The sequence below is a fragment of the Bubalus kerabau genome, chromosome 1 (assembly GCF_029407905.1).
Source record: "Bubalus kerabau isolate K-KA32 ecotype Philippines breed swamp buffalo chromosome 1, PCC_UOA_SB_1v2, whole genome shotgun sequence".
NCBI classification, from domain to species: domain Eukaryota; kingdom Metazoa; phylum Chordata; class Mammalia; order Artiodactyla; family Bovidae; genus Bubalus; species Bubalus kerabau.
Window position 1 is genome coordinate 236,875,353 of NC_073624.1, and position 14,033 is coordinate 236,889,385.

General features: G+C 40.6%; 1 protein-coding gene across 2 annotated transcripts in view; it reads left to right on the forward strand.

The window, feature by feature from the left end:
* Positions 1-14,033, forward strand: part of SGCD (sarcoglycan delta) — a 697,628-nt gene that overhangs the window by 634,948 nt on the left and 48,647 nt on the right. The gene's annotated exons all lie outside the window — the stretch shown is intronic.

A 14,033-nucleotide genomic window follows, 5' to 3' on the forward strand; every position in this document is an offset into this window, starting at 1 on the left:
GAGTCAGTGATGCCATCTAACCATCTCATACTCTCCCTTCTTTTGCCTTCAATCTTTCCCAGCATCAGTGTCTTTTCCAATTAGTCAGCTCTTTGCATCAGGTGGCCAAAGTATTGGAGCTTCAGCTTTAGCATCAGTCCTTCCAATGAATATTGGAACTTATTTCCTTTAGGATTGACTGGTTTGATCTCCTTTCAGTCCAAGGGACTCTCCAGAGTCTTCTCCAGCACCACAGTTCGAAAGCATCAATTCTTCGGCACTAAGCCTGCTATATTGTCCAACTCTCACATCTGTACATGACTACTGGGAAAAAACATAGCTTTGACTATACGGACCTTTTTTAGCAGTGATGTCTCTGCTTTTTAATATGGTGCCTAGGTTTGTCATTGCTTTTCTTCTAAGGAGCAAGTGTCTTTTAATTTCATGGCCGCAGTCGCCATACACAATGATTTTGGAGCCCAAGAAAATGAAATCTATCACTGCTTCCACATTTTTCCCCTTCTATTTGCCATTGGACCAGATGTCATGATCTTAGTTTTTTGAATATTGAGTTTCAAGCTAGCTTTTTCACTTTCCTCTTTCACCCTCATCACGTGGCTTTTTAGTTCCTCTTCACTTTTTGCAAAATTAGAGTGGTATCATCTGCATATCTGAGGTTATTGATATTTATCCTGACAATATTGATTGCAGCATGTGATTCATCCAACCCAGCATTTAGCATGATGTACTCTGCATAGAAGTTAAATAGCAGGGTGACCATATATATAGTCTTGTTGTACTTCTTTCCCAATTTTGAACCATTCTGTTGTTTCATGTCTGATTCTATTTCTTCTTTCCTGCATACAGGTTTCTGAGGAGACAGGAAAGGTAGTCTGGTATTCCCATCTCTTTAAGAATGTTCCACAGTTTGTTGTGATCCACACAGTCAAAGGCTTTCACAAAGTCAGTGAAGCAGAAATAGATGGTTGCTTTTTTTTTTTTTTTTAATTCCCTTAGTTTTTCCATGATCCAACGGATGTTGGCAATTTGATCCCTGGTTCCCCTGCCTCTCTGAAACATCTGGAAGTTCTTGGTTCATTTAACTGCTGAAGTCTAGCTTGAAGGATTTTGAACATAACTTTGCTCGCATGTGAAATGAGCACAATTTTACAACAGTTTGAAGATTCTTTGACATTGCCCTTAATTGGGATTGGAATGAACACTGACCTTTTCCAGCCCTGTGTTCACTGCTGAGTTTTCCAAACTTGCTGACATTTTGAGTGCAGCACTTTAACAACATCATCTTTTAGGATTTGAAATAGCTGAGCTGGAATTCCATCACCTCCACTAGCTTTGTTTGTAGTAATGCTTCCTAAGGCCCACTTAACCTCACATTCCAGGATGTCCACCTCTAGGTAAGTGACCTCACCATCATGGTTATTCAGATCATTAAGACCTTTCCTGTATAGTTCTGTGTATTCTTGCCAGCTCTTTTTAATCTCTTAGGGCTTTACCTTTTCTGTCCTTTATCGAGACCATCTTTGCATGAAGTGTTTACTTGATGCCTCCAATTTTCTTGAAGAAATCCCTAGTCTTTCCCATTCTGTTGCTTTCCTCTGTTTTTTGCATTGTTCATTTAAGAAGGTCATTTTATCTCACCTTGCCTTCCCACATTTTTAAAAAAATGTAGCTATCCTCAAGGTACCACCATTCACCTGAAGGTAGCTTACCCATTAAAAAAAATTCTGAAGTACTAGCCTCATAAACATACCTGTTATTTCCCCCCCTGTTATTTTCTCCCTGTTAATATCAACCCAAGGAACCAAATCTGATGTGAAAGTTGAGATAGATTGGAAGAAGAGAAATGACATTTTTATTCTTCATTGAAGGGCTTTGATTTATAATAATCCATGCATTGTAAGGATTCAGCAAACTTTTAAAAAAAACTTCTATATATCAAATGCTAGTAGATATTTCTTTTCTCACAAGATAAAATTCCAGTTTCTAAATAGAGCCACCTTTTGTTATAATAATTTTAGCATAGGTTGCTAAAGAAATCCGCTTGTGATAATAGAAATAAAGATTGTTGTTGTTCATAATTGTTGTTTAGTCACTAAGTCATGTCCAACTCTTTGTAACCCCATAGACTGCAGCATGCCAGGCTTCCATGTCCTTCACTATCTCCCAGAGTTTGCTCAAACTCATGTGAATTGATTTGGTGATGCCATCCAACTATCTCATTTCCAGGATATGTTAGGTAAATTGTATATTGTAAAAGATACTTGTCTCCCTTCCCTGGAGATTTACACTGCCTTGCACTTGTCAAGAATCACATGATTTGCATTGAGCAATGAAGAGTGAGAAAAGTGACAAATGCTACTTCTGAGCAGAAACTTTCAGAGCCATTGCTTGATTCTGCCATTTTCTCTCTTCCCTCCTGCCACAAGATCAACAAATTGTCTTTTTTAGCCATTGAAATTCTGCATCCTTGTTACTGCGGCATAGTTTAGCCTGAACCCACGGATACAAACCCAAGGCTTTATTAAAGGGATATCGCAGCACCTGAAGTGTGATTATCCTCTCAGTTTAAAGATAGTCTTTTGAGCCCCTCCCACCTGAAGGTCAGAGAAATTCAGCCAGTACTAATTAGGAAAAACTCAATATTTGGAGTGTTGGCAATGAGCTGTGTGTGACTAGCTTGCATCGATTCTGTGTAGACACTGCATACCTCTCAAAGAAGATGAGTTCCTTTGTCATGACTCCATGATCACAGGTATTGACTAGTGCCTTATTACTTTACTTTAAAGAACTTTAATATTTGATTTTGTGTCTTGGCCAGTCCTTTAATAATGATGTGACTTAGATCTTGCCCTTCACCACTGTTTTGTAGGGCCTTGTTTCTATTCACAGTGATTTTAAATGTGTTTACTAAAATACCCCAATCAACCTGGAGCAATCATATTCAATTTTGTCAGTGATTCTAAAGTAAAAGTCAGTTGAAGGTATATTTAAACCCTTATTTTCCCCCATTTATATGAAAGATACTACAGTATAGTGTATCATTTGTCTTCTGGGTATATAATCTCAAATTATATATATCTATGCTGTGTGCTGTGCTGTGCTGTGCTCAGCTGCTCAGTCGTCTCCAACTCTGCAACCCCATGGACTGTAGCTCACCAGCCTCCTCTGTCCATGGGATTTTCCAGGTGATTTTCCAATACTGGAGTGGGTTGCCACGCTCTCCTCCAGGGGATCTTCCCAACCCAGGGATCGAACCTGGGTCTCCTACGTTGCAGGTGGATTCTTTACCATCTGAGCCACCAGGGAAGCAAATGTATATAACATAGCGGGTGTAATTTCCAACCTGGAATAAAACACAGATGATTTTTTCTCACTTACCTAGAACCTCTATTCTTATGGATAGCATAAAGTGGTTATTTACTTCAGGATATCACTATCTTTCACCATTCTTACTCTGGTTTTGTGTCTCAGTTAAGGTAGGAGTACTAATAACATGACAAGACTACTGGGTAGTGGCAATTGAGTCCTTGTCATTGACCTGCACTGACATCTGCCGAGATGCCTTTATTTTTCCTGATCCTTGGTCATTGGCGCTGGTAGGATGTAACTGCATCCCCTAATCCTGGCAGTATGACCTTCACTTTGTCAATTCATCTGTGTCACATTCCTACTGCCTTTAGGTGGTGGGACATTTTGCTTCCTCCGGTTTTATGCTCAGAAGTACACTAAGATGCCTTCAGTCTGTCTGTGGCATCCCTCAGGCAATCATTTCTTCTTGGATTCTTGACACTTTGCTAGCCTTTCCTAGGAAGGGTGATGAGGGTACATGGTCCCTCTGCTCTCAAATTGCCCAGAGTTAGCTGGAGGCTTCAATACTCTGCCCCTTCCTGCACTTGGACTTTGCTGGGGCAGGAAATAGCTACTAGGGAACAGTCTTTAATTCTTCATTATCTATCCTTCTTCTCCTCTTAGGATGTACACCTTTCTTCCTTTATCCAGAACGTTGTTGATTCAGTCTGCTGATATGTTGCCTTAACTCTCCAACTCTTTGAGACCCATTGTTTATACTCTAACTAGTCCTTTTGAGATCCACATGTCAAGAGCTTGATTGTCTATTGCCTGCATACTGCTGTGTCGTTCCGTATGTGATGTAGTTTTTATAGAATACTGTACCTGTTACCTAAATAGGAAGAAGGGTTACAGAATCATAGGAGGCAGTCCTATTATCCTGTCAAATACCCAAACCTTAGGCTTTTGGTACAGCATCTTTTCATCAAGGGCACACATTTTGGGATAGAAATTGGTATTTGTTTTCATTGGTCTTTCCATCTATTCTTGTCTGTGGACTAGGGTGGTGCAAAGAATATGCTATAAATCTTTGCCAGCCAGTATGTCATGGAACACGTTATCTGGCTTCATGCATTCACCTCCATTTCCTTTGTTTTAATTAGTACTCTCAGTCCCTAAATGTACTCAATTTTTACATATTTTAGTGGACTGTAAGATCTTACAATAAAGATCCATCTTTTCTCTTTTAACAAGAAAAATGTCATGGTTATTTTAGATAACAGGTGTTATGGTTAGTCCAGTTAACTTAAAGAATAAGATCAAAATGGACAGAATCAGATGAAAGCTCAAAAAGAACACAATAAACTGAATGTGAAATATATGTTCCTTGCTTCTAAATATTAGTTTATATTTTATAATAAGCAGTTATATTATTTTTGCTTTTACAGATAATTTTAACATGAGACTAATTCTAAGCTAGATTATTGAACAAGCCATTAATAATGTAGGTTAAATCAATACTGGTAAACAATCATGACAGGGAAACTGAAAAATAACCTTTAAATGTCATTTTTTTTTTCAAATGAGAATTGTTGTGTACTTAAAAAAAGCACTTAATTAAGATTATAAAAAGGGTTTCAAAGTTTGGCTGTGTCATTGGTAAACAATTCGTTTCACTTCTCTAAGCTATAGTTTCTTCAACAATAGAAGATTGTACTAGTCAGTGTTTCCCAAAGTGTAGAATTCTTGCCCTGTCACTGGGCATAATTTTAAAAGAGACATTAAATAATAAAATAACAAAGCCATTCCCTTTTCCACTCTACCATCTTGATTAAGACAGGATAAAATCATGTTGTTGCTAGTTTTTGGTGCTTATTGGGGTTACTGGTATTACTTCTACCTTTTAAACCAGGAGAAATTGAATTCAGAGCTTTGGGTATATAATAGTTTTTAGATAAAACACTGTTGTTTTTCGGTAAAGCATCTGCCCGCAATGCCAGAAACCCAGGTTCAATCCCTGGGTGGGGGAGATCCTCTGGAGAAGGAAATGGCAACCCACTCCAGTACTCTTGCCTAGAAAATTCCATTGATGGAGGAGCCTGGTGGGCTGCAGTCCATGGAGTCGCAAAGAGTCGGACACGACTGAGTGACTTCACTTTCTTTCACTTTCTGTTTTTATTGTACTAACTCCTTGGTTATCTTCTTTGGGACGAGGAATGTAGGATTATTTGTTCCAATTCAGTGAAAAATGTCCTGGGTAGTTTGATAGGAATCATATTAAATCTGTAGATTGCTTTAGGTAGTATGGTCATTTTAACAGTATTAATTCTTCTAATCCAAGAGCATGGGATATCTTTCCATTTCTTTGAATCATTTTTAGTTTCCTTTATTCTCAGGATATAAGTCTTTCACCTCCTTGGTCAAATTTATTCCTCAGAATTGTATTTCTTTAGTATGATTTTAAGAGAGACAATTTTGCATTCCCTTTCTGATATTTCATTGATCATGTAACAAAATACAACTGATTTCTGCATGTTCATCTTGTATCCGGCTACCTTGTGGAATTTGTGTATCAGTTCATTTTTTGGTTTTTGAATGGGCAGAACTGAGTAGATGGAAAAGTTGTCAGAGTAGATTAGTAGGTATAATGAATTTGTGCTAACCCTAAACTCAGGACAATATGCAGAGGCCACAAAGATCGTGTGCTGACAAACAGAAGGGAAGAACTTGAAATCACGGAGTATTTCCATGGAGAATGCAGAAAGAGCTAGCTACAATCGTCATGTGGAATTTGTTCAGGAGCAGAGGGTTTCCATGAGGTTGAGTTGCTCCTACTTTCCCCCTTCCTCATTTACCTGATAATGAACATCCTCTCTGTGCAAACAATAGTGTAGTGAGAGAATCTACATGAATTTAGCAGTTAGAGTCAGAGTAGCTCAATGCTTCACCAGATCTACCTTGGGAGAAACCTGGAGAGGGATGAGGAAAGGGGTTTGTGCAGAAAACAAAGATTGAGAAGATTGAAATGTTGGGGAAAGACTTCAAACCAATATGAAAAGGATTAAATGATCATGTATGCCTGAGAGCTTCTGGGGAACTGTTTTTTGTTTTTTTTTTTTTTCCTTCCCCTGAACTACAACTTGTATAAAGGATGAATATTACACAACTATTGTTTCTCCCTTTGTTACGTATCAGCAACACTGCCAGACAAGAAATTTCTTGGTTATCTTCATTTTGGGCTTGGGAGGGAACCATTGAGACTTCCTCCTGCTTGTATTATTTCCGCTTTATTCTACGGATTTGGGAAGGGAATCAACATGAAAAGCCAACTACATCTCTAAAATTCAACCTCACATGTCCCAGCCATGAGGGACTTTTGATTGAAGAGGTTGAGGAGCAAGGAGAAAAAAGTCCAGACTGCAATCTAAAACCCTTATGTAATATTGCAGCTGTGGGATTTGGAGAATGTGTGTGTAGGGGGAGGAGGGGTTGCTTCTTAAACTTCCATTTCTTTGTCATTTTTGTCCACTGAGAATCATATAAAATAATCTAGACCAGATGATAAGAAGTGCCTGGAATATGAAGATTCTTCCCTCAAACCCCTCTTATTGGCTCCAAGAATAATAGTAAACAAAGCCAGGAGGTTTAATTTTTTTTTTCAAAAGATGCATAAATTTCTGTGTAGATCAAAGCTTGATGAAGGATATATGCACAGTAAATAATGATTGGATGCCATTGTCAATCATAACACCCTTAGAAGAAGAGTTCCTCAGAAAAGAATATTGGGAAGGGGGGCGGTAAAATCACTTGGTTGTACCAGGTACTTCAAAAAGTACCTTCACTTTCTAAATCCAGAGCAATATTCTGGGGTGCTTTGCAGTATCTGACCTGCAAAGGTAGAGTTCTAGAATGCCCTGCTTAGTCAACACTGCTAAGGCAGTATGGATGGGTTCCTGCCAAGTGAACATTCAGTTCAGTCACTCAGTCGTGTCTGACTCTTTGCGACCCCATGAATTGCAGCACGCCAGGCCTCCCTGTCCATCACTAACTCCCAGAGTTCACTCAACTCACGTCCATCGAGTCAGTGATGCCATCCAGCCATCTCATTCTCTGTCGTCCCCTTCTCCTCCTGCCCCCAATCCCTCCCAGCATCAGAGTCTTTTCCAATGAGTCAACTCTTCGCATGAGGTGGCCAAAGTACTGGAGTTTCAGCTTCAGCATCATTCTTTCCAAAGAACACCCAGGACTGATCTCCGTTAGGATGGACTGGTTGGATCTCCTTGCAGTCCAAGGGACTCTCAAGAGTCTTCTCCAACACCACAGTTCAAAAGCATCAATTCTTTGGCGCTCAGCTTTCTTCATAGTCCAGCTCTCACATCCATACATGACCACTGGAAAAACCATAGACTTGACTAGATGGAACTTTGTTGGCAAAGTAATGTCTCTGCTTTTGAATATGCTATCTAGGTTGGTCATAACTTTCCTTCCAAGGAGTAAGCGTCTTTTAATTTCATGGCTGCAGTCACCATCTGCAGTGATTTTGGAGCCCCCAAAAATAAAGTCTGACACTGTTTCCACTGTTTCCTCATCTATTTCCCATGAAGTGATGGGACCAGAACTAAGATCATGAAGCCATGATCTTAGTTTTCTGAATGTTGAGCTTTAAGCCAACTTTTTCACTCTCCTCTTTCACTTTCATCAAGAGGCTTTTGAGTTCCTCTTCACTTTCTGCCATAAGGGTGGTATCATCTGCATATCTGAGGTTATTGATATTTCTCCCAGCAATCTTGATTCCAGCTTGTGCTTCTTCCAGCCCAGGGTTTCTCATGATGTACTCTGCATATAAGTTAAGTAAGCAGGGTGACAATATACAGCCTTGACGTATTCCTTTTCCTAATTGGAACCAGTCTGTTGTTCCATGTCCAGTTCTAACTGTTGCTTCCTGACCTGCATACAAATTTCTCAAGAGGCAGGTCAGGTGGTCTGGTATTCCCATCTCTTTCAGAATTTTCCAGTTTATTGTGATCCACACAGTCAAAGGCTTTGGCATAGTCAATAAAGCAGAAAGAGATGTTTTTCTGGAACTCTCTTGCTTTTTTGATGATCCAGCAGATGTTGGCAATTTGAACTCTGGTTCCTCTGCCTTTTCTAAAACCAGCTTGAACATCAGGAAGTTCACGGTATTGCTGAAGCCTGGCTTGGAGAATTTTAAGTTCCTACAAATGTATCTTTCAATATCACCCTCATAGAACAGGCAGAAATAAGCGGGAAAATGAAGTAGAGGGGGAAAGTAGCTTTTGATGCATGCAGCTCTGGCAGCCATCTGCATCAACATAAAAACTTTTAATCCATTGTATGTTGCTAGAGGATGACCCTGTCTGTTGGCACTGGTAATTGCTGTGTTTTACCTCTTGCTGTGGCTTCAGGGAAAGGTTGTCCCCAAGCCCTGACCTGGCTTTAATCCAGTACATGCATTTTTTTTTAATCAGGTCTTATATTTTAATGACTTCCTGAAACTCCCCAAAGTGAAATACATCATAAATCAGTATCTCTGCAGAAGTATGATAGCCTAATAGTCTGGCCAGTTGTCACAGGAGGGGGTAACTCTACAGGCTTGGTAGGTCTTAAGAAACGTTTATGAGCTATTGGTACTTGGGAGTGTTTATGGAGGCAGATAAGATAGTCATTATTTATCAACTCATTTTTGATAAAGTTTATTTTCATAGCTAAGGTAATGTTCCTACTTACCTATTCCAACCAACTTTTCTATTATGTGGAAAGTGTTGAATGCAAATATAAGAAACTAGACTGTGTTAAGCGGGAAAAAATGTATTTTAATCTTACTGGGTTTCCCACGAAGCTAAGGCCCAGAATCCAGCTTTTCAGGCAACAGTTAAGCTAGGATCTGAGCTCTGCTTCATCTGCCCTCGTTGCTCCTCCTCCTGTGTGGCAGGATGAGCCTGTGTCATCATGGTACACACCGTGTCCTTGTGTTGACACGTCCTCTTTCTTAGGCTGGCATGCCCTTTTACAGATTCCTTCTAAGAGACATCCCACTCCTTTTCCCGAGTAGCCTGGTTCTCCATGCTGTCCCCTCACTGCTTCCTTCATGGTATTTAAGATAAAGGGAAACTGTTTTGTTTGCTTGCTTATTACTCCAAGCTTGAATGTAAGTTTCATGAGGAGCTTGCTCACCTCTATATTCTCATCATCAAGGCATTGGCCCCACACAGTAGGTACTCAATGATGACTGAATCATTATAGAGATACAGGCTCAGCTTCTATGATCAGGGATCACCGGGCAGTTAAAAAAGAAAGGGGGTCAATGTGAGTTGGAGAGACTCCCCAAAATGTCCATAAGCACTTGACTTCCTAAACTGACCTCTAGTATTTTCTCACTAAGCAATAGGATGTGCATCACCTGCTGGCCCTGGCCTTCTCCCTTCACCAACCCACACCAGCTTAATCATTGTGCCATTCATAGATCAGGTCCTCGATCCTGTCAGGTCAATATTCCAGTTACCTCTTCATGCCAACATATATAAAAGGAATCTCAAGCTTGAGAGTAATACTTACAGTCGATCCTCATTTTTCTTTGATCCCCTATTTGTGAATTCACCTACTCACGTAAAATTTATTTGGAACTCAAAAATCACTATGTGTTGTTGGCTTCATGGATGTGCAAAGGGTAGTGAAAACTCTGAGTCACTCAAATGCACATGTTTCCAGTGGAGGTTGGCCTAGGCAAGTCTCTGTGTTATTATTTTAGCTCCCATCCTAGAAACAGCTATCCTTTTTGTGATCTCTGTATTGCCACTTTTTAAAAGTGATTTTGCTATTTAAGTTGGCCTCCAAGCATAGTACTGAAGTGCTAGCTAGTGTTCCTAAGCATAGAAGGCTGTGATGTACCTTGCAGAGAAAAAATGTATATCCCATAAACTTCACCAGGCATGAATTACAGTGCTGCCTGGGAGTTCAATGTAAATAAATATATTCAATATTAATATATATATTAACTCTCTTTAAACAAATCAGGATAATGTTTTGATCAGCTGACAAAAAAATGTTATGACCACATTTGGAGGAACCTAACCTGTATTCCCCTAGGAGTAGTGGTTCAGTGTTTGATATTTCAGTATTCATCCTGACTCTACAGAACACAGCTGTCATGAATAATGAGAATCAACTGTGTGTATTAATTTAGTGAGACCTTTTAAGGGATTCCATACCAACTTTTAGATGTTTGCTTGAAGCATATCTTTGTTTTTGTATTTTTTTCAAATCAAGCCATTCAAAACACAAATCTTTGTTGAAGAATGTGTACCCTTTTGATGAATCCTTTATTTTTCTTGGCCACTTCTCTAAGTTCATCCCAGGTCATTGGTGTCAGACTCATGAGAACTATATATACATCCGTGAGTACTTGGGGCTAGATATCTGTGCTTTGCTACTGCTGACTAGAGAAAAAGATATTGTATTTCTCATAGTCCACTGTTGACAGGCCCAGGACAGGGCTCACTGAGCTGTGAAAGTTGATATCTGGTACACAGCCACTCAACCTACATGGTGGTGAAGCTGCACTGAAAGCCTGTTACACATCTGCTCATTCCTCGTATTGCCTGTCACTTGTCTTGGACCTAAATTAAAGAGTAATAATGGAAGGAAGATCGGAGATAGGTAAGATGAATAACAAAGATTAACCTCAACAGAATCATCAGAAATTGAGTAGAAGAAATGGAAAGGACAGGAGATTATAGCCTTTAAGGCTGGTAGATGCTCATCAGTGAAGGGCAATTTGGTTGGTAAAGTCAAATTTCAAATTCAGTCATGATTTGTGCGGGAGACAGCTGCAAAGCGAGGTGGACACACCTTGCTGGTTGTCTCCGTCAGGGGCTCAGACTTAGCTTGCTCTTCTTGCTGGCTTCTCCCAAGCCTGAGTGACTAACCCATGTTGCCATCTCCCCATCAGTCTGTCCTCACTTAATAAACATCTCCTTGGAGTAACTCTGTGAGCCAGGCAAGGTCAAACTTTGGGGATACCAGAGAGTGTAAAGTTTAAGTGTTTGGGCTGTGATGCAGTAATGCCTGGGTTTGAATGATCATCCTGTCCCTTATTAACTACAATGTCTTAGGCCAGTTAGTTAACCTGTCAGGGCCTCAGTTTCCACATCTGTAAAGCACAGATAACATCAGCACCCACCTCATTAGGCTGCCGTGAGGATTAACTGAGATAATCCAGGTATTGGTCCTTTGCACACCGCCTGGTGTAGACGGAGTACTTTTCTGAGATACAGAAAAGGGGCCATCATGCCAAAGTGGTGCTTTGCTTTACCACTTAGCAAGGCAAGAGTGCTGCAAGATGAAGCAGGTGGGCTAGATCCTGCAGGGCCTCAGATGTAGCCAAGGGGAGGATTTGGAAAGAAACACTAAAGTGGGTTTAGGAAGCTTTTGTGTGGTTTTAAGTAGAGCACTGACAACATGTTTTGAAGAAGCAATGTTGGCTCTAAGATCATTTCTGCAATATACTCTCTTTAGCTAGAAATGTTTGAAACATAGCCTCTATCTTTTAATTCCCTTCCATTTGGATTGGTCTGTAAGCTACCCCACATGCTCCTAAACACCTCGACGTCAAAGGGACACACTAAGCTTGCCTGATGTTGATAATGACAGCACAGGCAGAAGAAGAATTTACAGTAACCGAAACCACTGGTATGCTCACCCATGTCAGGCTCACATGCATTCTTTTATTGGGCTTCACAACTACATTCCAAGGCTTTATTATCCCCTTTTTAGGAAAGTGAAACTGAGCCTGGAAGTATCTCAGCTAGGTATGTTAATAAATGCAGATTTTCTCTTCTTGCACTCCCTAGCTTCTGCCCAATTTCCAGAGAGTACTTGAATATGATGAAGTGACATTGCTGAAGTCAGACAGTGCCTTAGCTCTGCCTCACACCTCTGTACCTCAGTGTTCCTATCTGGAAAATGGGACTAGCACCATGTATCTCAGGAGCTTTGAGGAACATTGCGGTATCTCTGCAAAGTGACCAACACAGAGCTGGACGTGGAGGAACCACTCCATCCGAGTTGCACTGTTATCTTCTGTTTGCCCATTTGCACTGAGGTAGTAGGCAGTTTTAAGTCGTCTCCTAAAAAGGCAGCTCCTTACCTCTTTGTCTCCCAGAAAGTACCACATGGGGGACGTGTGCCTTTCTTGAGGCTACTCTTTCCACCTGAATGGAGGGGAATGGGGATGCTCTCAGAGTGCACCTTCAGGAAGTTAAGCTCCAACTCCTCTTAAACAGGTTCCCTACAAATTGTGCTTTTTAATTAAACCTTCTAAGGGTTAATTAGGAAACTAGGTAAATCATTTTTGTTTCAGAATATGTCTTTGTGGTTTGGCTAATTATGTGGTGAGATTTAATACGATTTCTCCTTGTGTGTGAAATTAATACATTGGATATTTCTAAAAGGAAGATATTGAAAGCATTTACCTGAATGTCCGGTTGAGAGCCAATAGAGTCTGGAGAAGTTCCACTTAAAGCGATGCTGGGAAAAGCTAGGCTGGTTGCCAGTGGGTCATTTTATATGGGATGCCTCCAAGACACACATTCTGTCTCTTAACCAATAAGTCTAATTGTGCAGCCTTTAACAGTGCCTCATTACCAGTAGAAAAAAAAAAAAATCTAGGTTCCTCATGGAGGTACTTCATTCCAGTTCCAACTCCCACCCTCCCTTGTGCATGCTCTTCTCTGGCTGCATCTTGCTGTGTCGTCCCCGCTAACCCCAGGCTTCCGTATGCTCTGGTGGCCCTCTGTACGACACAGCTTGCCTTGCCCATACTTGCTCCACTGCATCTATATTAACCCCATCTTTATTTTTTGTATTTGATGCATTGCATCACTGGGCCTTGCTAGGACCACTCCTCTCAGGGGTAGCTAATTCCTAGAGACAGGATGTAGCTCACCTGCGTGCAAGCACACACCTTTCCTGTGCAAACCAACCAGTCTAGAGTCCATACCTGCCATCTACCCCTTCCTTTGTCAGGCTTTCTATTCTGGACCACTCCCTGATGTCAGGGCCTGGTTCCAGAGACCTAGAGACAGCTCCCATGCCCCAGGGACCTGCCGAGATTATTCAGACTAGCCAACCCTCCTCTGTTTTGCCCATTTCTTCCCATAGAAACCCAAGTAAAGACTCTTGCCCATGGCTTTCCCTCACTCCCTCTGCCTCCTGACTGACTCTTATGCTTTCCTGTGTGGCATGTCATGCCTCCTGTTTCTAGGGATTCTGTGAATATATAGCAAGCATCTTCCTTCATGACAGCCATTTCAGTGTAGCTAACCATATCTGACTAAAACAAATCTTGGGACAATTGAAACAGCATTTTTCAAAGTGTAGCTCAAAGGCACTTATTACTCCATCACACCTTCTCTGTTTCTCTTGAAAATGTCTCATCCATGTAAGCTGTGTTGAAACAGAGATGTCTGTTTTCCTAAATTCTGTCTCATGTTCATCTCTGAACACCCAATATTTAGCACAAGGCCCAGAATGTTTATGTATGGAGCAGACATGGGGAATAAGTGAATGAACTGAAAATATCACAACCTTTTAAGCTGCATCCGTTAGGAAAGGGGCCGATGATCTGAGCTGAAGCTGATATAATAATAATAGAAATAAAGTCCACAGTAAATGTAATGCACTTGAATCATCCCAAAACTACTCCCCTGACCTCGAGGTCTGGAAAA